The sequence below is a fragment of the Trichechus manatus genome, unplaced genomic scaffold (genome assembly GCF_000243295.1).
Source record: "Trichechus manatus latirostris isolate Lorelei unplaced genomic scaffold, TriManLat1.0 scaffold00001, whole genome shotgun sequence".
Lineage (NCBI taxonomy): Eukaryota > Metazoa > Chordata > Mammalia > Sirenia > Trichechidae > Trichechus > Trichechus manatus.
The window spans coordinates 21,113,515-21,137,512 of record NW_004443937.1 but is presented as its reverse complement, the minus strand read 5'-3'; the positions used below and the strand labels follow the sequence as shown (position 1 = coordinate 21,137,512).

Below are 23,998 nucleotides of genomic sequence, written 5' to 3'. Positions count from 1 at the left end.
AGCAGAGAATACCAGAACGATGTTTATCTGTGTTTTATTGATTATGCAAAGGCATTCGACTGTGTGGATCATAACAAATTATGGATAACATTTCAAAGTATGAAATTCCAGAACACTTAATTGTGCTCATGAGGAACCTATGCATAGATCAAGAGGCAGTCTTTCAAACAGAACAAGGGGATACTGTGTGGTTTAAAGTCAGAAAGGTATGTGTCAGGACTGTATCCTTTCACCATACCTATTCAATCTGTATGCTTAGCAAATATTCTGAGAAGCTGGGCTATATGAAGAAGAATGGGGCATCAGGATTAGAGGAAGACTTATTAACAACCTGCGTTATGCAGATGACACAAGCTTGCTTGCTGAAAGTGAAGAGGACTTGAAGCACTTACTGATGAAGATCAAAGACTACAGCCTTCAATATGGATTACACCTCAACATAAAGAAAACACAAATCCTCACAAATGGACCAATAAGCAACATCATGATAAACAGAGGAAAGATTGAAGTTGTCAAGGATTTTGTTTTACTTAGATCCACAATCAACACCCATGGAAGCAGAAGTCAACAAATCAAAAGACACTTTTTTGCAATGGGTTTACCGTCAGAACACAGGTGTTGGTGAAACTATCGAAAAGTCTAAGCCAAAGTGGGAAAGGAAAACACCCATATCAACATCGTCGTCACTGGACACGTAGATTAGGGCAAGTCCACCACTACTGGTCACCTGATCTACAAATGTGGCGGGATCAACAAAAGAACCATGAAAAATTTGAGAAGGAAGCTGCTGAGATGGGAAAGGGCTCCTTCAAGTATGCCCGGGTCTTGGATTAACTGAAGGCTGAACGTGAACAAGGCATCACCATTGATTTCTCCCTGTGGAAATTTGAGACCAGCAAATATTATGTGACCATCGTTGATGCCCCAGGACACAGAGACTTCATCAAAAACATGATTACAGGGACATCACAGGCTGACTGTGCTGTCCTGATTCTTGCTGCTGGTGTTGGTGAATTTGAAGCTGGTATCTCCAAAAACGGGCAGACCTGTGAGCATGCCCTTCTGGCTTACACACTGGGTGTGAAACAACTAATTGTTGGCAGTAACAAAATGGATCCCACTGAACCACCCTACAGCCAGAAGAGAGATGAGGAAATTGTTAAGGAAGTCAGCACCTACATTAAGAAAATTGGCTACAACCCTGACACAGTAGCATTTGTGCCAATTTCTGGTTGTAATGGTGACAACATGTTAGAGCCAAGTGCTAACATGCCTTGGTTCAAGGGATGGAAAGTCACCCGTAAGGATGGCAATGCCAGTGGAACCACGCCACTTGAAGCTCTGGATTGCATTCTGCCACCAACTAGTCCAACTGACAAGCACCTGCGTCTCCAGGATGTCTACAAAATTGGTGGTATTGGCACTGTCCCTGTGGGCAGAGTGGAGACTGGTGTCCGCAAGCCTTGCATGGTGGTCACCTTTGCTCCAGTCAATGTCACCACTGAAGTAAAGTCTGTTGAAATGTACCATGAAGCTTTGAGCGAAGCTCTGCCAGGGGACAGTGTAGGCCTCAGTGTCAAGAATGTCTCTGTCAAAGATGTTCACCATGGCAGTGTGGCTGGTGACAGCAAAAATGACCCGCCAATAGAAGCAGCTGGCTTCACTGCTCAGGTGTTCATCCTGAACCACCCAAGCCAAATCAGTGCTGGCTATGCACCTGTGCCAGATTGTCACAGCTCACATTGCTTGCAGGTTTGCTGAGCTCAAAGAGAAGATTGATTGCCATTCTGGTTAGAAGCTAGAAGATGGCCCCAAATTCTTGAAGTCTGGTGATGCTGCCATTGTTCACATGTGTGTTGAGAGCTTCTCTGACTATCCCCCTCTGGGTCGTTTTGCTGTTTGTGATATGAGACAGACAGTTGCTGTGGGTGTCATCAAAGTAATGGACAAAAAGGCTGCTGGAGCTGGCAAGGTCACCAAGTCTGCTCACAAAGCTCAGAAGGCTAAATGAATGTTACCCATAACACCTGCCACCCTAGTCTTAATCAGTGGTGGAAGAATGGTCTCAGAACTGTTTCTATCAATTGGCCATTTAAGTTTAATAGTAAAAAAGACTAGTTAATGATAACAATGCATCCTAAAACCTTCAGATGGAAAGGAATGTTTTGTGGACTGTTTCTTTTCTTTTTTGTTGTTTTTTTTTTTGTGGCAGTTTTAAGTTATTAGTTTTTAAAATCAGTACTTTTTAAATGGAAACAACTTGACCAAAAATCTGTCACAGAATTTTGAGACCCATTAATACAAAGTTTAATAAGAAAAAACAATCAAAAGACACATTGCATTGGGCAAATCTGCTGCAAAAGACCTGTTCAAGGTGTTGAAAAGCAAAGATGTCACCTTGAAAACTAAGGTGCACCTGACCAAGCCATGGTGTTTCCAATCACCTCATAGGCATGCAAAAGCTGGACAATGAATAAGGAAGACTGAAGAAGAATAGACACCTTTGAATTGTCATGTAGGCAAAGAATATTGAATATACCATGGACTGCCAAAAGAACGAACAAATTTATCTTGAAAGAAGTACAACCAAAGTGCTCCTTAGAAGCAAAAATGGTGAGACTACGTCTCACATGCTTTGGACATGTTATCAGGAGAGATCAGTTTCTGGAGAAGGACATCATGCTTGGTAAAGTAGAGGGTCAGTGAAAAAGAGGAAGAGCCTCAACGAGATGGACTGACACAGTGGCTGCAACAATGGGCTCAAGCATAACAATGATTGTGAGGAAGGTGCAGGACTGGGCAGTGTTTTGTTCTGTTGTACATAGGGTCGCTATGAGTCTGAACCAACTTGATGGCACCTAACAACAATAGCTTCCATGGGTGTTCATTGTGGATCCAAGTAAAATGAAATTCTTGACAACTTCCATCTTTTCTCCATTTATCATGATGTTGCTTATTGGTCCAGTTGTGAGGATTTGTGTTTTCTTTATGTTGAGGTGTAATCTGTACTGAAGACTGTAGTCTTTGATCTTCATCAGTAAGTGCTTCAAGTATTCTTCACTTTCAGCAAGCAAGATTGTGTCATCTGCATAACACAGGTTGTTAACGCATCTTCCTTCAATCCCGATGCCCCATTCTTCTTCATATAGTCCAGTTTCTTAGATTATTTGCTGAGCATACAGATTGAAAAAGTATAGTGAAAAGGTACAACCCTGACGCACAACTTTCCTGATTTTAAATCATGTGGTATCCCTTTGTTCCGTTCAAACAACTGCCTCTTGGTCTATGTACAGTTTCCTCATGAACACAATTAAGTGTTCTGGAATACACATTCTTTGCAATGTTAGCCATAATTTGTTATGATCCACACAGTTGAATGCCTTTACATAGTCAATAAAACCCAGGTAAATATCTTTTTTATATTCTCTGCTTTCAGCCAGGATCCATCTGACATCAGCAATGATATCCCTGGTTCCATGTCTTCTTCTGAATTCAGCTTGAATTTCTGGCAGTTCCTTCTTGATGTGCCCCTGTAACCATTTTTAAATTTTCTTCAGCAAAATTTTACTTATGTGTGATATTGTTCGATAATTTCTGCATTCTTTTGGATCATCTTTCTTTGGTGTGGGCACAGATAAGAATCTCTTCCAGTCGGTTGGCCAGGTAGCTGTCTTCCAAATTTCTTGGCATAGATGAGTGAACACTTCCAGTGCTGCTTCTGTTTGTTGAAACATCTCAGTTGGTATTCCATCAATTCCTAGAGCCTTGTTTTTCACCAATACCTTCAGTGCAGCTTGGACTGACCATCGATTCTTGATCAAAAGCTACCTCCTGAGTTGGTTGAACATCGACCATTGTATTTGGCACAGTGACTCTGTGTATTCCTTCCATCTTCTTTTGATGCTTCCTGCATCATTCAATATTTTGCCCATAGAATCCTTCAACATTGCACCTCAAAGCTTGAATTTTTCTTCAGTTCTTTCAGCTTGAGAAATGTCAAGCATCTTCTTTCCTTTTGGTTTTCTAACTCCATGGCTTTGCACATTTCATTATAATACTTTCTTTTGTGTTCTCGAGCTGCCCTTTGAAATCTTCTGTTCAGCTCTTTTACTTCATCATTTCTTCCATTTGCTTTAGCTACTCTACATTCAAGAACAATTTTCAGAGTTTCCTCTGACATCCATTTTGGTCTTCTTTTTTTTTTTTCTTTTCTGTCTTTTCAATGACCTTCTGCTTTCTTCATGTATGATGTCCTTGTTATGCCACAGCTCGTCTGGTCTTTGGTCATTGGTGTTCAATGTGTCAAATCTTTTCTTGTTCAATGTATCAAATCTATCCTTGAGATGGTCTCTTAATGCAGGTGGGATATACTCAAGGTCATACTTGGCTCTTGTGGACTTGTTTTAATTTTCTTTAGCTTCAACTTGAACTTGCATATGAGCAATTGACAGTCTGTTCTGCAGTCGGACCCTGACCTTGTTCTGAATGATGATTTTGAGCTTCTCCATCGTCTCTTTCAAGAGATGTACTCGATTTGATTCCTGTGTATTCCATCTGGCGAGGTCCACGTGTATAGTGATTCTTTATCTTGTTGAAAAAAGGTATTTCCAGTGCAAAAGTTTTTGGTCTTGCAAAATTCTATTATGTGATCTCTGATGTCATTTCTATCACCAAGGCCATATTTTCCAACTACTGATCCTTCTTTGTCTCCAACTTCTGCATTCCAATCGCCAGTAATTATCAATGCATCTTGATTACATGTTTGATCAACTTCAGACTGCAAAAGTTAGTAAAAATATTTAATTTTTTCATCTTTAGCATTAGCGGTTGATGCATAAATTTGAATAATAGTTATGTTAACTCATCTTCCTTGTAGGCATGTGGATATTATACTATCAGTGACAGCGTTGTACTTCAGGATATATCTTGAAATGTTCTTTTTAGCAAAGAATGTGATGCCATTCCTCTTCAATTTGTTATTCAGGCTTAGTAGGCCGTATGGTTGTCCAATTTAAAATGGCCAATACCAGTCCATTTCAGCTCACTAATGCCTACGATGTCGATCTTTATGGGTTCCATTTCATGGATCACATAATGGAGAATGATTACATAATATCTGCCAAACCACCAAAAATCATGGTCTAGCTAAGTTGACACATAACCTTAACTATCACACTGTCTTAGCTTGGTTTCTGCCAAGAGCAGTGTTGGAGATGAGGACTTGTGGGCCGGTAGTTTGCTTTTGGGAAGTGATCCATGGGAATTCAGTTGTTGTAGAGTTAATTAATTCCAACTCATGGGACCCCGTGTGTGTCAGAGTAGAACTGTGCTCCATAGAGTTTCAATGGCTGATTTTTGGAAGTAGATTGCCAGGCCTTTCTTCCAAGGTGTCCTGTAGGTGGACTCAGAGTGCCAACCTTTTGGTTAGCAGCCCAGTGTGTTAACCGTTTGTACCACCCAGAGACTCCAACCCATGGAATAAGGGTGGAAAAAGGAATCAGCACCAGAAAGAATGAAGCAAGGAGGAAGGGAAAGCCTTTCCAAGGGTGAGTAACCTAGGTGGTCAGCTCTGTGAGCAATTGTGACTCAGTCCCACTGGGGCCTCCTAAGGAACTGTGTAGAATGCAAGACAGAAGGAGCAAGTATTTATGCACTGCCTGCTGTCTCCCATTGGGCAACTGGATGCTGAGCAAAAGAGTGGGTTAAGAGGATGTAACGGAGAATCCATAGAAGATGCCTGACTTGACAGTAAAAAAGCATCCTGTAGGCAGGAATTTTTGTCAGCTTTTTTCACCGATGCATTTCCAGGCCCAAGTGTCAAAAAGTTGAGCTGAGCTGAGCTGAGCTAGAGAGATCTGAGCTGAGCTGTCAGGTAGACAAGTAGCTGAATAAGACAACAAGCCAAAATGAAAGTAGCAGTCAAGTCTTTAACCATTTACCGTGGTAGTATAAGCAAGAGAAACCCAGAGGTGTCGACTGTCCCCGTTCCATATTTCCCAGGAACAGTGCCTGGGTGAAAGTCAGATGGTTCAGCCCAAATGTGGGGACCACTCTCACTGTTGAGCAAGCCCTAAATAAAAGGCTTCTGCAGTTTTATGGACCCCAAGTCCAGAGGGAGGACAAAGGGGAAGAGTTAAGAGTGAAAAGTACTGAGCAGTGAATCAGAGTAGATAAAGTTTCTTAAAGTTTTCCACCCTCCCCGCTGATAAAGAGGCTTCAGCAGAGGTGCCTGAGGAATGCCTCTGCCAAAGGACCCCCAATAAGAGGCCCCTGTATGGAGACATCTAGAGTTAGGAATGTAGATAAGTGAAAGAGCCGGGCTGGAGAGGGAGCAGGGGGCTGTATCCTTGACTGCAACTCCCTTCAGAGACTGCAGTGCCTTGGGTGTGCACCCAGTCTGGTTGGGGAGGGCAGCTTTTCCCCGAGGTCTCCCAGGTAAAGTCTTTGTAATTGCCTATGGTCAGACATGAAACATCACACGTAGGTTTTCAATCCTGAGTGGGGCTCCTCACCAAGAACAGTGCCTGACTCATGGTGGATGCCCAATCAATAGAAGCAGAATGAATGAAATACTAGTTCAAATCAACACTAGAAAAAATTATAAAAAGTAGGACACAATTCCTTTTCCAAGACCTTTTGTGGGTATGCTTGTTAGTGCAAGGTATTTGACTAGGCTAGGTGACATAATACTGAAGAAAACAGTCACAATCTTGGCCCTAATGGAACTTTCAGTCCATAAAAGGAGTCAGCTAATGTGATACACACACATATATCCAATTAGCTTGTGGAAAGTGCCCTGAAGAAAAGGATGCGGGTACTAGAAGTAGGATAATAGGATAAGAGGATTTATGATAGATTAGATGGTCAGCGAGAGCATGTCTGAGGAGGTGACGCTAAGTTGAGAGCCTGAGGAGGAACAATAGCCAGCCATGCAAAGGAAAGGGGAATCACCAGACTAAGCTGAGGCAGGAAAGATCCTCTATGGGGACATTGTGGTTGGAGCCTTAGTGAGGTTTCAGGTAAGAGAAGACCATGGGTCTTGGGGGGTTGGGTCAGGAGTGAAGAGTTTTAGGTAAGGAAGTGATGTGGTTAAGTTTACATTTTTAAAAGCACCTTCCAGCCCCCATTTGGAGGAAGGCCTCAAGTGAATGATCGAGAACAGCTAGTGGCTTTGGAGGGTCTGAAAAGACCAGACCACTGCAGGGCCAGCTAGGGAGACTTAGCTCCCACGGCTACCACCTCCACACCGTTACTGCAACCAGCAATACTTAAATAATATGCTAAAATTCCATCATAACGTAAGTGGGCCTCAAAAATTCAATTGATAGAGTGTAGGATTGCATAACTGAAGGTTAATTAAAATCAATATTCTCAGACCGTCTTACAGTTTACTATTTTGGAAAAAAGGAAAAAGTGTTTTCTATTCATTTCATAGACATGTTGGAAATGGAACAATTATACAAATGAAGCATCATCTCGTTCTGAAATGAGAGCACCTCAAAGAATCAAGGGGCTGTTGTTGCTGTTGTTAGCTGCCTTTGAGTTGGGCCCAAACTCACGGCACAACAGAACCAAAGGCTGCCAACTCCTGCATCGTCCCCATGATCCATTGCTGTTATGGATTGAATTCTGTCGCCCAAAAATGTGTGTCAACTTGGCTAGGCTATGATTCCCAGTATTATGTAATTGTCCACCATTTTGTCATCTGATGTGATTTTCCTACGTGTTGTAAATCCTACCTTTATGGTGTTAATGAGGCAGGATTAGACACAGTTATGGTAATGAGGCAGGACTCAATTTACAAGATTAGGTTGTATCTTGAATCAATCTCTTTTGAGATATAAAAGACAGAAGCTAGCAAAGAGATAGGGGGACCTCATGCCACCAAGAATGAAGAACCAGGAGGGGAGCATGTGCTTTGAACCCAGGGTCCCTGTGCTGAGAAGCTCCTAGACCAGTGAAAGATTGATAACGGACCTTCCCCCCAGAGTCGACAGAGAGAGAGAGCCTTCCCTTGGAGCTGGCACCCTGAATTCAGACTTGTAGCCTTCTAGACTCTGAGAGAATAAATTTCTCTTTGTTAAAGCCATCCACTGGTGGTTTATCTGTTACAGTGGCACTAGATAACTAAGACAATTGCAGATCGACTGCTGTGCTCCATAGGGTTTGCACTGGCTAATTTTCTTCCTATTCTACCTTTTTTTCTTCAGTTCTTTCAGCTTGAAAATGCCAAGTGTGTTTTTCCCTTTTGATTTTCTCACTCCAGGTCTTTGCACATTTCACAATAATACTTTGTCTTCTCGAGCTGCTATTTGAAATCGTCTATTCAGCAATTTTACATGATATTTATTCTGTTCCCTTAGCTACTCTATGTTCAAGAGCAAGTTTCAGAATATCTTCTACCATCCTTTTTGGTCTTTTCTTTCTTTCCTCTCTTTTTGTCATGGATTGAATTGTGACCCCCCCAAAAAATGTGTGTAGCAACTTGGGTAGGTCATGTTTCCCAGTATTGTATGATTGTGTAATCTGATGTGATTTCCTCAGGTATTGTAAACTCTGTCACTATGATGAGGTTATGCTGATGAGGTTTACAAGATTAGATGGTGTCTTAATCCAATCTCTTTCGAGATATAAAAGACAGAAGTGAGCAGAGACACAAGGTAACCTAGTACCACCAAGAAAGCAGTGCCGGGAGCAGGGTGTGTACTTTGGACCTGAGGTTCCTGCGCAGAGAAGCTCCCAGACCAAAGAAAGATTGATGACACGGACCTTCCTCCAGAGCTGACAGAGGAAGTGTTCTCCTGGAGCTGATGCCCTGAATTTGGACTTGTAGCCTACTAGACTGTGAGAGAATAAACTTCGCTTTGTTAAAGCCATCCACTTGTGGTATTTCTGTTAGAGCATCACTAGATGACTAAGACAATTTTAATGACCTTTCGCTTTCTTGATGTATGATATCCTTGATGTCATGCCAAAACTTGTCTGGTCTTCGGTCATTAGTGTTCAATGCGTCAAATCTATTCTTGAGTTGGCCTCTAAATTCAGGTGGAATATATTCAAGGTCATACTTTGGCTCTCATGGACTTGTTTTAATTTTCTTTAGCTTCAGCTTGAACTTGCATATGAGCAATTGATAGCCTGTTACGCAGTTGGTCCCTGGCCTTGTTCTGACTGATGACATTGAGCTTCTTCATGTCTTTCTACAGATGTAGTCAATTTGATTCCTATGTACTCCATCTGGCAAGGTTCATGTGTATAGTCACTGTTTCTGTTGTTGAAAAAAAGTATTTCCAGTGAATAAGTCATTGAATAAGAACTGAAGCCACTCAGGAAGTTCACCTTTCAGCTAAAGATTAGACAGGGCTACAGAATAGTAACACATGTGAAGTATGTGCTTCTTAGTTCAATCAAGTATACCAGACCAAGTGGGCAACACCTGCCCCAAACCAAAGATGAGAAAGCAGGAAGGAACAGGAAAACCGGACAAATGGACATGTGGAAACCGGGGTGGAAAGGAGGAGAGTGCTTCCAGATTGCAGAGATTGCAGCTAAGATCACAAAACAATTTGTGTATAAATTTTTGAATGAGGAAAAAGAAAGAAAGAAATCAAATAATGTAGTGCAATGGGCAAACCTGCAGAAAAATACCTCTTTAAATTAAGTGTTAAAAAAGATGTCATTTTGAGGACTAAGGTGCACCTGACCCAAGCCATGGTGTTTTCAATCGCCTCATATGTGTGTATAAGCAGGGCAATGAATAAGGAAAACCAAAGAAGAACTGATACATTTGAATAATAGTGTTGGTGAAGAATATTGAATATACCATAGACTGCCAGAAGAACAAACAAATCTGTCTTGGAAGAATTACAGCCAGAATACTGCTTAGAAGCAACGATGGTGAGACTTCGTTTCATGTACTTTGAACATGTTATCAGGAGGGACCAGTCCCTGGAGAAGAACATCATGCCTGGCAGAGTTGTTTGTTGTTGTTAGGTGCCGCTGGGTTGGTTCCGACTCATAACGACCCTATGTACGAGAGAACAAAACACTGCCTGGTCCTGTGCCATCCTCACAATCGTTGTTATGCTTGAGCCCATTGCTGCAGACACTGTGTCAGTTCATCTCATTGAGGGTCTTCCTCTTTTTCCCTGACGCTGTATTTTACCAAGTGTGATTTCCTTCTCCAGGGACTGATCTCTCCTGATAACATGTCCAAAGTACGTGAGACGAAGAATATTCAGTATTCTTCATCAACACCACAATTCAAAGGTGTCAATTCTTCTTCGACCTTTCTTATTCATCATCCAGCTTTCGCATGCATATGAGGCAGTTGAAAATACCATGGCTTGGGTCAGGTGCACCTTAGTCTTCAAGGTGACATTTTTGCTTTTCAACACTTTAAAGAGGTCTTTTGCAGCACATTTGCCCAATGCAATGCGTCTTTTGACTTCTTGACTGCTGCTTCCATGGGTGTTGATTGTGGATCCAAGTAAAATGAAATCCTTGACAACTTCAGTCTTTCCTCCATTTATCATGATGCTGCTTATTGGTCCATTTGTGAGGATTTGTGTTTTCTTTATGTAGAGGTGTAATCCATACTGAAAACTGTAGTGTTTGATCTTCATCAGTAAGTGCTTCAAGTATTCTTCACTTTCAGCAAGCAAGGTTGTGTCGTCTGTATAACACAGGTTGTTAATGAGTCTTCCTCCAATCCTGATGCCCCATTCTTCTTCATATAGTCCAGCTTCTCGGATTATTTGCTCAGCATACAGACTGAATAGGTAAGGTGAAAGTGTACAACCCTGACACACACCTTTCCTAACTTTAAACCATGCAGCATCCCCTTGTGCTATTCGAACGACTGCCTCTTGATCTATGTACAGGTTCCTCATGAGCACAATTAAGCGTTCTGGAATTCCCATTCTTTGCAACGTTATCCATAATTTGTTATGATCCACACAGTCGAATCCCTTTGCATAGTCAATAAAACACAAGTAAACATCTTTCTGGTATTCTCTGCTTTCAGCCAGGATCCATCTGACATCAGCAATGATATCCTTGGTTCCACATCCTCTTCTGAATCCAGCTTGAACTTCTGGCAGTTCCCTGTTGCTATACTGCTGCAGCCGCTTTTGAATTATCTTCAGCGAAATTTTACTTTTGTATGATATTAATGATATTGTTTGATAATTTCTGCATTTAGTTGGATCACCTTTCTTGGGAATAGATAGAAGTATGAATCTCTTCCAGTTGGTTGGCCAAGTAGCTGTCTTCCAAATTTCTTGGCATAGATGAGTAAGCACTTCCAGTGCTGCATCCATTTGTTGAAACATCGCAATTGGTTTTCCATCAATTCCTGGAGCTTTGTTTTTTGTCAATGCCTTCAGTGCAGCTTGGACTTCTTCCTTCAGTACCATCGGTTCCTGATCATATGCTACCTCCTAAAATGGTTGAATGTTGACCAATTCTTTTTGGTATAATGACTCTGTGTATTTTTTCCATCTTCTTTTGATGTTTCCTGCATCATTTAATATTTTCCCTTGGAATCCTTCAATATTGGTAAAGTAGAGGGTCAGCAAAAAAAAAAGGAAGACCCTCCACAAGATGGATTGACACGGTGGCTGCAACAATCGGCTCAAACATAGCAACAATTGTGAGGATGGTACAGGACCAAGCAGTGTTTTGTTTTGTTGTACATAGGGTCACTATGAGTCAGAAATGACTCAATGTCACCTAAGAACAACAACAGCCCGTCTTAGTCTGGAAGCTCCACTGAAACCTGTTCAGCATCATAGCAACATTCACGCCTCCACTGACAGATGGGTGGTGGCTGCACATGAGGTGCACTGGCCAGAAATCAAACCTGGGTCTCCGGCATGGATGGCAAGAATTCTACCACTGAACAGTCAAGGGGTATTCACCTATAACCACCCTGTATGTACATATTCCAAGAAAAGAACTTGAACCTACCACCATTTGAGAATGCAAACAAAGGTCTAATCGTGTTATATCCAAATTCACATTATCATGGAATGTCTTCTGGCATTTTAATCTAACACTTACTTAGCACATACTAGGTACCAAGCACCATGCTAAGTGCTTTAATAACATCAGCCCATTCAATCTCTCAGCAACTCTATGGGATAACTGTTGTCATCTGCAGTTTACAGATGAGGAAACTGAGCCTCAGAGAAGTTAAAGAACTTACCCAAAGTAGCACACTATTGACAAAGTCAGAATTCAATCCAGGCTTCTAGGCCCGCATGACTTATTAAACACTTTGCTTTTGCCTCCCTTCAAAGTAAAGGAGAGTTAACCTCAGTCTTGGAGGATGGGAAGACTGGAGAGTTGAGGATTGGAGTGTGAAAGTGTCTTAGTCATCTAATGCTGTTGTAACAGAAATACCACAAGTGGATGGCTTTAACAAACAGAAGTTTATTCTCCCACAGTCTAGGAGGCTAGAAGTCCAAATTCAGGATGACAGCTCCAGGGGAAGGCCTTTTCTGTTGGCTCTGGAAGAACATCCTTGTCATCAATCTTCCCCTGGAGTAGGAGTTTCTTTGCACAGGAACCCTGGGTCCAAAGGGCGTGCTCTGCTCCCTGCAAGGCTTTCTTGGTGGTATGAGATCTCCCTGTCTATCTGCTGCCTTCTCTCTTATGTCTCAAAAGAGATTGGCTCAAGACACAATCCAATCTTGTAGATTGAGTCCTGCCTCATTAACATAACTGCCACCTATCCTACCTCATTAACATCATAGAAGTAGGATTTACAACACATAGGAAAATCACATCAGATGACAAAATGGTGGACAATCACACAATAGTGGGAATCATGGCCTAGCCAAATTGATACACATATTTTTGGGGGACACAATTCAATCCATGACAGAAAAGAATCCTAGCAGTGAGATCTGAAGTCTTGTGTTTATAATGATGACCCATTGCTCATGGATTCCTTAGAAGTTCAAAAAAATAAACAAATAAGGACTGATACCAATAACTTCCTATTGCATCTGGTCTTACCCCTTTGAATCCATGGCTCTTCCTAAAATATAAACTAGATGTTATCACTCCTCTGCTATGAACTCTTCAATAACTCCTTAGTGTCCTAGGGGTAAAACCCAAACTCCATTACTCAGTATACCATGCTGTTCACAGGCCCTCACTAACCTCTTCAACCATACCCCCTCCTTCTCTCCAACCACACTGAGCCACTGTAGGTCTCAGCTCAGGGGCCTGAGACTCAAATGCCTACAGAGGCCAGACAGGTAGCCTCAAAGCGTGAGGGTAACTAGATAGGGAAAGGGGAAATTTGGAGCCTGTCTTTTCCATCTGTAACCACTGAGCTCTAGCAATTGTTGTGATGTCTGAATGTAAACCCAAACTTGCCCCATTTTCTGGATTTTCAAGAGAAGCCGGAAATCTAGATTTTAACTGAAATCTCCCTGTTTTAAATTTTGGCAACTAATTTTTAAAATCAACATTGTAGAGCACAAAAAGAAGCCAGCCTGTCATGGATTGAATTGTGTCCCCCAAAAAATGTGTCAACTTGGCTAGTCCACGATTCCCAGTATTGTGTGATTGCCTACCGTTTTGTCATCTGATGTGATTTTCCTATGTGTTGTAAATCCTACCTCGATGATGTTAATGAGGTGGGATAGGCACCAGTTATGTTAATAAGGCAGGACTCAAACTACTGGGTTAGGTTGTGTCTTGAGCCAATCTCTTTTGAGATACAAAAGAGAGAAGCCAGCAGGTAGATGGGGACCTCATACCACCAAGAGACAAGAGCCAGGAGAATAGTGCATCCTTTGGACCCAGGGTCCCTGCACTGAAAAGCTCCTTGACCAGGGAAGATTGATGACAAGGACCTTCCCCCAGAGCTGACAGAGAGAGAAAGCCTTCCCAGAAGCTGGCACCCTGAATCCAGACTTCTCGCCTCCTGGACTGTGAGGGAATAAATTTCTGTTTGTTAAAGCCAGCCACTTCTGGCATTTCTGTTATAGCCGCTCTAGGTAACTAAGACACTGCCGCAGGCCATATCCAGCTACCGGCCATGGGACTGTGACCTTAGAGTTTCATGGTGTCCTCTCCAGCCCTCTGTTCCTGCTGGTACCTCTGCCTGCAACACTTCCTAGCTCTATCTCCCTGTTCTCTGCCAACTTCCTTGCTTTTTAGGTCTCCATTTGATGTTCCTTCCTCCAAGAGGTCCTGCATTCAGACTGGATTAAGCGTGCCCCCTATCAGGGACTGTAATACCTGTACTGCCACCACTCTTCCAAATCCTGACTCTTAACATCTAAGATGTTAGAGTTGCCTGTTCTCTTGTCTTCTTTCTCCATTGGGCCATGAGCTCCTTGTTCACCACTGTGTCTCCAGCACTCAGTACACACTAGATCTACAATAAATAATAAATAAATGAACATCTTCACCTTCCCTAAACTACTTACTGCCATGGGTAGACCCTAGATATGGTCATGTCTACAAGCCCACCGTAATATCGATTTCATGCATCCCGCTCTTTGACTACCATCTCCTATCTTCCCTGCTCACTGCTCTTAGTATTCTGATCCCAACAATCCCATGCTTCTAGGACCTATTGTCCATTGATCCTACCACTTTTTACTACCCCTCACCCTTCTAATGCCCTCTCTGATTTCCTTTAAAAAAAAAAAAAAAAAACCATTGCCATTGAGTTGATTCTGACTCATGGTGGCTCCACATGTTTCAGAGTAGAACTGCCCCATAGGGTTTTCAATGGCGGTAATCTTACAGAAACAGGTCACCAGGACTTTCTTCTGTGGCGCCTCTGGGTGGATTCAAACTGCCAACCTTTCAGTTAGTAACCAAGTGCACCACCTAGGGACCTCTCTCATTTTCCTACTTAAATTCCATGGTCAATCTTTCTAGTCACTTAATTGCACACTTCCTCAACTAACTCCCTTAACACCCTCTCTTTATTGTATTCACTTTGCAAAACTACAAACCTGAATAAATCAACCTGTTCTGCACCTGAATCCATGCAGCTGAACATGGCTCAGATGAATATCAGCCATACTAACTGGATCTCACTTTAAATTGATGATCTCAAACCTCAAGTGGGCTTTTATGCTGCCCAACAATTAATGCTTCCCTAATCCAGTCATTCTCCTACTCTCCAAAGACTGTAATACATTTTTTTCCTCTCATCTCAAACTTTCAATGCCTCCTTCCCATCTTCACTCAAAGCTGATGACCTTGTTTCCTATTTCACAGGAAATGGAAGCAATCAAAAGAGAACCTCCACAAGCTCCCATCACTACATCTACCCACCCACCTGCAACAGAGACCAAAAACTCTGCCACCCCTACTGAAACTAGCAAGGAATTGTCCCTGTTCCCATTGAAGGTCAATTTCTCCCATGTGAAATAGACTCCATTCCTTCTCATCTACTTCAGGGGGTTGAACAGTGACCCCCAAAAAGATATATCTACATCGTAATGCCCAGAACCTGTGAATGTGACCTTATTTGGAAAAAGGGTCGTTGCAGATGTTATTAAATTAATGATCTTGAGATGAAGAGATCACACTGGATTGTCTGAGTGGGCCTTAAATTCAATGACAAATGTCCTTAGAAGAGCATAGGGAGATTTGAGAGAGACAGAAGAGGAGGAGAAGACATTCAAGAGGAGAAGGCAATATGAAGATGGAGCAGAGAGAAATATAGCCATAGCTAAGGAATTATATCCATAAATATAGAAACCAAAACTCAAACCACTGCCATGGAGTGGATTCCGACTCATAGTGACCCCTTAGGACACAGTAGAATTGCCCTGTAGAGTTTCCAAGGCTGTAAATCTTTATGGAAGCAAGCTGCCGCATCTTTCTCCCATCCACAAGTATAAGGGTAAGGAATTACAACACGTATTTTGGGGGGAACACATTAAAATCCATAACACTCCCTTACCCCCTGTAAAATCTATTCTCAACTCAGGAGTCAGTGACTCCTTAAAATGTGAGTCATACCATGGCCTTCCTATGCTCAAAACCCTCCAAGCGCTCAGTATTTCTTCTAGAATATAAAACAGAGTCTTTACAATGGCCTGTAAGATCTACATGATTTTCCTTTTCTGTCCAACTCATTCGCTTCCCTCCACTTATGTTAACTACTTGATATTCAGTTTGTTTTAATAATATTTTCGTCAAATTAATTTTTGGACACATACCAAATTTGACACCCCATTTGGCACAGCCATCTTTTTGCTGTTCCTCAAACACGCCAGGCATATGCTCACTCAGAACTTTTGCACTGGCTGTTCCTCTGCCTGAAATGTTCTTCCATATGGCCTCATGGCTCTTAGCCTTACTTTTTCAATGAAGTCTTGAACCATCTCATTTAATATTGCAACTTCATTTCCCCTGGTACTCCCAATTCGTCTTACACTGTTTTATTATTTAAACATTTTATTTAACATGTTTTAATATGCCATAGAGTTTATTTATTTATTATTGCTTATTTTCTGGTTCCTCTTTCTTGATTCACAAAGTAGACTTGTTCCCAGATGTATTCTCAGCACAATGTCTAGAACACAGTAGTTGCTCAATGAGTATATGTTGACTGAATCCATCCTTCAGGATCTGACCAAAGATTCATATGACCCAGAGGGCACTCACTGATTAATATTTTATTTTTCTTGTGGGGGATAGAGAATGTGGTAATTCTTGTCTTTGATTTGAAAGTTAAAAAATATTGTGAATATGTCCTGAACACCCCTTACTTCCCTCCCATAACCCTTTATAAAGCAACCATCTATCATTTGTTTTTAGGATACACAATATTATTTTTGGACTAATGAGTGTCCTATGTTATTTTCTGATTGCGGTATATTTTCTTATTTTTGTCATAAAACTACTTCTTCAAGTTCTAAGATTCCATGGTTCATTGTATGTCTATTTTGATACCAGCTAAACCTCAGGGTTTCATGGACTTGGAGCTCATCTGATCCTCTTTCTAAACTTAATCTCAGTTTATCCTGATAGAAAAACACCTCTGCTATTTTAATTCCTTAGTTGCTCCTTTATAAAATTTTTCAAACTCATTATGCCTTTCTGAGTTTCTGAAACACTGTATTTTAAGTGTGGCCAATATTCTCCTAGCTGCCTGTTTCCTAGTGTTGCGTGTATATGTTTTGCTTTGTTTTCCCCGGAGCAAGACTTCTTCACCAGGGGTCCCTGAAGGTCTGAGGTTAGGCAGCAGTGGGTATATCAGAGTAGACTAAACTCATTTAATAAGTAAATCTAAAATGTAATGGCTCAACACAATGGTTTGTTTTCTGCTCAAGTAGCACTCTAGAGTGATTCCATATTGGTAGCAGAGTCTGTTCCATATACTCATTCAAGGCTTGGACTAGTCACGGCTCTGCCATGTTAGGTCACCCTGGGCGTTGCCATCACAGACAGGGGTAGGGGAAAGGAGCATGTGGAGGAGGTTTTATAAGCCAGGCTTGGCAGGGGCACATATCACTTCTGTTCAAATTTCATTAGCTAGAGGTCTTAATTAAACAGTCTCATTTAACTGCAAAGGAGGCTGGGAAATGTAACCTAGAATAGAATGTGTAGAATAGATTTTGGTGCTCAGCTAGCAGTTTCTGCTACAGGGAGTCTGTGTAATGGGCACACACACATAAAATATATTTACTCAATTTATTTTGTGTTATTTTGAAAATTGTAAAAAAAATGCTCTATTAGTTCAAATTATGTAGTAAGATTATGGTTTTACTTCACTTCATGCTTTATTAGGAGGCATAAGGTTATATGATTGGCCCAACTGAGACATATGAATATGAGGGGTTGGGGTCTGTTACCAAAGGAAGATGCCACTGTATATGATCAGGCAAGTCACAAGCATAATCACAACATGTTATGATATCTGAAATAATTTCTCATCGATAAGAATTGAGAAAAACCTATACTGGGGGGCACTGTTGGGACCCCACCCATATCCCCTGCAGTCTGAAAGTTGCAGTGCAGCCAGCACCAGTGGCCAGCACCCCAGTCTCTGTCTCTGACGGCATGCTTGGTCCACCAAAGCCTACCCTGCTCACTGCCCTGGATTAAAGGGTGTGTTTTGCTATAGGGCAGTCGCCAGGGCCACTAAGCTTAATGGGGTGCCAAATTTGATATGTATCAAAAAATTAATTAGACTTAAATATTAATGAAACAAACTAAATATCAAATAGTTGGCATAAATTTACACAGATGCTCCCAAGCTGTGCACTGTGGTACAGTGGTGTCAAGTAGACTGTGTGAAACCCAGCTGTAGAAAATACTCTCGTGTTTAAGAAACCAGTTACTGCTTTGATCTCGCACAGGAAGTTCACTACTGTGCAAGGACAACTCCAGACAGTTTACAAGGCGTGCATCACGAGTGGGAGCCCTGTGAGGGGCTCTGAAAGCAGCTTGGACTGAAGCCAGTGCCTCACCTGACCGCTTCACCAGCCAGGAGCGGAAGCTATCAGGAAGCATTCATTGACAGGGGTCCGCGGATATTTTTATTACATTATTTTTCTCAATTCGTTATTTGAAACAAAGTAAAATAAGTAGACTTATTTATTTTTTATTTTTCCTGGTGCTATTATATTAAATGACGTCCCTGACGTTCTTTGCCTGGGTGCAAAAATATCTTCGTCTAACCCTGTCTGCTCAGTGAAGCAACCTAAGAGTTTGGGGGAATTGAAGACCGTGTCCCAGAAGTCCTCAAACAATGACTGGTAGGAGTTAGTGTATAAATACCCCAGCTCTCTTGTCCCTCAAGCCAGTCGAGTCAGTGCTGACTCGCAGCAGCCCTATGTACAATAGAACAAAACACTGCCTGGTCCTGTGCCATCCTCACAGTTGTTGTTATGCTTGAGCCCATTGTTCAGCCACTGTGTCAGTTCATCTCGTTGAGGGTCTTCTTCTTTTTCACTGACCCTCTACTTTCCCAAGCATGATGTCCTTCTCCAGGGACTGATCCCTCCTGATAACATGTCCAAAGTATGTGAGACATAGTCTCACCATTCTTGCTTCAAAAGAGCATTCTGGTTGTACTTCTTCCAACACAGATTTGTTCGTTCTTTTGGCAGTCCATGGTGTATTCAATACTCTTCACCAATACCACAACTCAAATGCATCAGTTCTTTTTCTGTCTTCCTTATTCATCGTCCAGCTTTCACATGCATATGAGGCGATTGAAACCACCTTGGCTTGGGTCAGGCGCACCTTAGTCTTCAAGGTGACATCTTTGCTTTTCAACACTTTAAAGAGGTCTTTTGTAGCATATTCGCCCAGTGCAATATATCTTTTGATTTCTTGACTTCTGCTTCCGTGGGTATTGATTGTGGATCCAAGAAAAATGAAATCCTTGGCAACTTCAGTCTTTTCTCCGTTTATCATGATATTGCTTATTGGTCCAGTTGTGAGGATTTTTGTTTCTTTATGTTGCGATGTAATCCATACTGAAGGCTGTGGTCTTTGATCTTCATCAGTAAGTGCTTCAAGTCCTTTTCACTTTCAGCAAGCAAGCTTGTGTCATCTGCATAACGCAGGTTGTTAATAAGTCTTCCTCCAATCCTGATGTCCCATTCTTCTTCATATAGTCCAGCTTCTCAGATTATTTGCTCAGCATACAGATTGAGTAAGTATGGTGAAATTATACAAACATGACACACACTTTTCTTGACTTTAAACCACACAGTATCCCTTTGTTCTGTTTGAACAACTGCCTCTTGATCTATGTACAGTTTCTTCATGAATACAATCAAGTGTTCTGGAATTCCCATTCTTGGCAATTTTATCCATAATTGATTATGATCTGCATAGTCGAATGCATTTGCATAGTCAGTAAAACACAAGTAAACATCTTTCTGGTATTCTCTGCCTTCAGCCATATACATAAAGCATATACATAAAGCTCCCAAATTCTTCCTCCACAGTTTTAACCTTCAGTTGCTGTCAGTGATGATTTGCTGGTAAAGCACCCTTCACTGGTTGCTTTCCTTTCCCTGTCTCACCTCTCTGCCTCCCTGCCGTGTTTTCTGGGATCACCTCCCAAATAATTTGCTTGCAGATTTCAGGGCCTCCTTTTAAGGGAACCCAAACTAAGACACCTATCCTGTCATTACTATTATGCTTTTTGGTCAGTGTTTAGCTTAGTACTTGTCTGTGTTGAGGAGCCCTGGTGTGCAATGGTTAAGCTCTTGGCTGGTAACAAAAGCTTGGTGGTTCCAACTCACCAGTGGCTCCTTCTGAGAAAGACACAGCCGCCCAAAAAGATTACAGCCTGTAATTAAAAAAAAGCACAAACAGCAAAAGACAAAATAAATGAATGGGACTTCATAAAAATTAAAAACTTTTGTTCATCAAAAGACTTTACCAAAAAAGTGAAAAGACAAGCTACCGAGTGGGAGAATATTTTTGGAAACCATATATCCGAAAAGGATCTAATTACTAAAATATGTACAAAACTTTGACAACTTAACAACATAAAGACAAATAATCCGTCACAAAATGGGTAAAGGACTTAAATATACATTTCACCATAGAGGACATTCAAATGGCTACCAGACACATGAAAAGATGCTCAGCGTCATTAGTCATCAGAGAGATGCAAATCAAAATCACAATAAGATCCATTTTAGTCCCACTAGGATGGCTAAGATAAACAAACAAAACAGAAAATAACAAATGTTGGCAAGGATATGGGGAAATTGGAACGCTTATCCATTGCTTGTGGGAATACAAAATGGTACGGCCATTGTGGAAACCAGTGTGGAAGTTTCTCCAGAAACTAAAAATAGAACTACCATATGACCCAGCAATTCCACTCCTAGGTACATATTCAAAGACTTAAAAAGCAGTGACTCAAAAAGAGAATTGTACGCCAGTGTTCATTGCAGCACTATTCATAATAGTAAAAAAGATGGAAACAACCTAAATGCCCATCAACAGATGAATGGATAAACAAAATGTGGTACATACATACAGTGGAATACTACTCAGCCAGTAGGAGAAATGAAGTCTTGATACATGCTACAGAATAGATGGAGCTTGAAGACATTATGCTAAGCGAAATAAGCCAATCACAAAAGGACAGATATTATATAACTTCATTTATATAAAAGGACAAGAAAAGGCAAATGTATAGAGAACAAAATTTACTAGTAGTTACCAGGGATGGAAGGAAGGCAGCGAAAGACGGTTAACAGTGATAGAAAAATCGCATTGATTAAGGGTAGGGTTGCACAGCCAACTATTGTACTTGCTGTCAATAAGCTATACACCTGTAAAAAGTTGAAATGGCAAAAGTTATGTGATAGATATATTTACAACAATGACAAAAAGAAAGAGTAGCTGCTGAGTCTGCTTATGTACAAACAAACATCTCATTGGATTTGGCTCCTTGGTTTAGAGGTTTAGGGTCATGGTTTCATGGGACATCCCAGTTAATTGGCCTAATAATGTGTTTAGTGCTTCTATTCTACCTCCCAGTTCATTGCATAATGCCTGGTGTTTTAAAAGCTTGCAAGTGACCATCCAAGGCACAACAATTGGTCTCTATTCACCTGAAGCAACAAAGGAGGAAGGAGAGTCAGGACTGGGAGGAGGAAATGGAATGTGTGGCCAATTGCCTCCATGAACAACTACCTCCTTTGCCATGAGACCAGAAGAACTGGATGGTGCCGGACTACCATTACTGAATATTTTGATCAAAGTTTCCATAGAAGAAGCCTGATCAAAATGGGGGAAATGCAGAACAAAATTCCAAATTCTCATGGACTAAAAACTTTCTGGAGCCATAGTGGATGGATGAACCCATGAAACTATTACTCTGAGATAATCTTTAAACCTTAAGCCAAAAATATCCCCTGAAGTCATCTTAAAATGGAACAATAGTTTAGCTTAACTAGTGAAAAGGTCTGCCTTGAACATTATGCTTCTTTAAGAATTACCTGTATGGGATTAAATTGACAATAGCAACTCAAAAGATTAGATAGGAAGCTTGGGGGGCAGTAAGTTTATGTTAATGGGAGAGGAACAACTCAGCCAAGTTGTTACACAACTCAGAGAACATAATCAGTGTCATTAAATTGTACATGTAGAAACTCTCAAATTGGTGTATGTTTTGCTGTGTATATTCTCAACAACAACAAAATAAATTAAATTTAGAAAAAAATGTATATGAAGCAAAATGGTACAAACACTATAGAAAACAGTTCGGCAGTTCCTCGAAAAGTTAAACTGAGAATCACCATATGACCCAGCAATACCCAAGAGACTTGAAAGCAGCGATGTGAACAGACATATGTACACCAATGTTCACTGCAGCACTATTCACAATAGCCAAAAGGTGGAAACAACCTAAATGTCCGTCAATGGATGAATGGGTAAATGAATGTGATATATACATACAATGGACTACTACTTAGTCATAAAGAGAAATGAGTCCTGATACACGCCACTTCATGAATGGACCTTGAAAACATTATGTTGAGTGAAATAAGTCAATCACAAAAGGACATACATTGTATGATCTCACTTATATGAAATAAGAATAGGCAAAAGTATAGAGATATCAAAGTTCATTAGTGGTTACCAGGGGCATGAGAGAGAAAGGGAACATCATTGTTTAGGAAGTAGTGAGTGTTTGTTTATAGTGATGGGAAATTTGGCAACAATTATGGGTGATGTTTGTGCAACATGATTAATGTAACTGATATCACTAAATTGTACACTTGAAAAATGTTGAATTGGCAAATGTTGTGTTACATATTTTTTACAACAATGAAAAAACAAAACAAAAGATTACAGCCTAGAAATCCCTATGGGGCAGTTCTACTTTGTCACATGAGGTCACTATGAGTCAAAATAGACAGCACCTAACAACAACAAACCTATGTTTGAAACTGTCAAAGAAAAGAGCCTGTAAGGAAATTTGTTAGACACTCTGTCATGTCACACTGGGAGATGAGGTGAGGATAGTCAGGGTCAGCTTTTTTTGTGCTTCAAGGACTAGGAGAAGAAAACAAAAGTAACAATCTTACACTGGTCAGCACCAGCAAGTGAAAGAATGTTTTCCTCCTGGTGTTACTAAATTTATCGTATTGAGCAAAATAAACCAATTGAGCCAATATGAATAGACTTCTGTTTCTCTGACTGGACCTTAGGAATAAACAAGCCAGTAAGAAACAATTTCCATGTAGAATATAAGGATTTGGCAAAGATGAAGCTGAGTTAGCTACAGGAGTATGGCAGGGGGAAAACAGTCTACTTCATTCCTCCAAAACCCACACTACATGGACCAATCATCTTGAGGATTCAGCAGCAGCAGACTCTTAAAGGAAGACACTAGATCCATTTGTTACCTAAGTTGACAAAGAAGAACTTTCTAGAACAGGAATGAAGAGTACATGCCTTTCATTTTACCTGAATCACTAAATATGAAAAGGCACAAAAACAATCCCATCTGTGATGGATTGAATTGTGTTCCCCAAAAATGTGTGTCAACTTGGCTAGGCCATGATTCCCAGTATTGTGTAGTTGTCTACCATTTTGTGATCTGATGTGATTATCCTATGTGTTGCAAATCCTAACCTCTATGATGTTAATGAGGCGGGATTAGAGGCAGTTATGTTAATGAGACAGGACTCAATCTACAAGATTAGATTGTGTCTTGAGTCAATCTCTTTTGAGATATAAAAGAGAGAAGACAGGAGAGTGACCTCATACCACTAAGAAAGAAGCACCAGGAGTAGAGCAAGTCCTTTGGACCCGGGGTCCTTGTGCTGAGAAGCTCCTAAACCAGGGGAAGATTGATGACAAGGACTTCCCCCAGAGCCGACAGAGAAAGAAACCTTCCCCTGGAGCTGGTGCCCTGAATTTGGACTTCTAGCCTCCTAGACAGTAAGAAAATAAGTTTCTGTTTGTTAAAGCTATCCACTTGTGGTATTTCTGTTATAGCATCTAGCCTCCTAGACAGTAA

General features: G+C 41.0%; 1 pseudogene; it reads left to right on the top strand.

Annotated features, from left to right (window-relative positions):
- Positions 1–602: 602 nt before the first annotated feature.
- On the top strand, positions 603–2,197 carry LOC101352829 (elongation factor 1-alpha 1-like; annotated as a pseudogene).
- Positions 2,198–23,998: the final 21,801 nt, after the last annotated feature.